Source organism: Chelonoidis abingdonii, chromosome 9 (genome assembly GCF_003597395.2).
Source record: "Chelonoidis abingdonii isolate Lonesome George chromosome 9, CheloAbing_2.0, whole genome shotgun sequence".
Lineage (NCBI taxonomy): Eukaryota > Metazoa > Chordata > Testudines > Testudinidae > Chelonoidis > Chelonoidis abingdonii.
The window spans coordinates 19,325,870-19,327,740 of NC_133777.1; positions in this window are offsets into that span (position 1 = coordinate 19,325,870).

Here is a 1,871-nt window from a genome sequence, read left to right on the forward strand (position 1 = left end):
TTCTAGTAGCTTGATCATGATTTGGATCAGGCCCTGCATGAAAAAACAGTGTAGTTCGTATACCTCACTTTTTTCAAAACAGACCAAATACTGCCTAAAACCCATCTATATGCATATACTTTCCACATGTTACATTTCCAAATATTCAGAGTAAGGCCTTGTCTACACTTGCAAGTTGCAGCGCTGGTGAGGGGGTTACAGCGCTGCAACTTAGCAGGTGTCTACACTTAAAAGCTCAGCCAGCGCTGCAACTCCCTGTTTGCAGCGCTGGCTGTACNTGAGGCCACAGTGCTTCCTGGTCCCCTTTTCCTACCCACACCGGCAGGCGGCTGCGGGAGAACACGAGGGAGGCTCTCGGGATGCCTGGCAGCGCTGTGTGTGTGGCTGTCAGGGGAAAGAGCTGAGGCTCCCGACTCGACCTGCCATTGACTCGCATGGCTCTGCGCGCTGTCAGCCGGGGCAGGCCAGCTGCAGATGTGACTCAGGCTTGGGCAGCATGGCTGCGCTTTCCTGACGAGGCATGAGGCAGGCCAAGGGCTTTGCACAGACTACTGGGAAGTGGGAGGGAGGCATCTTCGAGCCGGCATGTCTCATCCACTTCTCCCTTGCCGCTTGGGTGGAGGCGGGAAGGGAGCGAAACGTTCCCGGCTGAAGGTTTTGCGCTCGGCTTTGATGATTAAGCCTGAGCCTCCAGCACGGCTGCTGGGAGATGAGCTTTTGCAGTGTGGCCCCCAAACTCTTCCAGCCAGCAGGTGAAACCACTGTGTCCAAGATGGAGCCTTCGAGGCAGCAAAAGGGGAACATCACGGCTCCCAGCAGACCTTGAGGAGCCCATAGGGAGCCTTCAGTGGCATCCATGGGGGAGCATAAACCCCCCTCCTTTCCATTAACAGCTGAACTCACTGATCCATGATACCACAGAGACACCTACCAGCAGCTGGTTTGCCAGGGTTGCTGCCCAGCACCCTGCAGCACTTCCTGCCAGTGCCAGAGCTCGCAAGGCGCTAGCCTGGAGCCAGGGCCGCTAGGTGCTGCTGAAGAAAAGCCAGCAGAGTGACACAGCATCCGTGTGCTGTGCCCATAACACAGAGGTGGATTAATCAAAACCCTCTTCTGCCAGCACCAGGCCTCCTTCTTCCCACACTGGGCCTGCAAGCGAGGGGGCAGCTGGCACAGCGCCAAGAGTCTAACCTGTGAGGCAGGAGGTGGCTGACGCCTGCAGCCTGCTAGGGAGCTCCCAGAAGTTATTAAGGGACAGAGACTCCTCAATGCCCTTAGTAACAAGGGTTTGGGGTTCACCGAGGCCAGTAAGTGGGTCACTATGTCAGCCCTATAACCCTGGGTTTCAGGTCGCTGTGCAGCTTTGATCTAGAGCTCAGATCCCAGCAACCGACCAGCAGCCCACAACCTCTCCCTGGGTCTGCCCCACCTGGTTACTCCTTTCAGGCCGACCTTACCCCCCTTCCAGCCCCAGATTCACCCCCTAATCATTCTACTGCCACTCAGGGCCACAGACGTGGAGGTGCTGAAGGAGGGAAGGGTGATTCTAGGATGGGGTTCTTCTCTAAAGATGGCTGGTAGAAAGGTGGTGCTCAGCTCTGTCAGTCACCTGCCCAGTTGCCTCGCTGCAAGGGGATGCAGACATTTCTGTAAGGTGCAGAAAGAGGGTATTTGGCTTCCAAGCAAATGTGAGGAATGTGCATTTATGAGAAGGAATTGTTGTCCTTAAAGGGACACACTAGAGTTCCAATGGCTTAATGGATAAGCCATTGGCTTCCTAAACCAGAGATTGTGGGTTCAAGTCCCACCTGGGTTAAAAACCTCCTTTATTCTTGTATACTGAAAAGAAACCTTGGTCTTATTTTCACCAA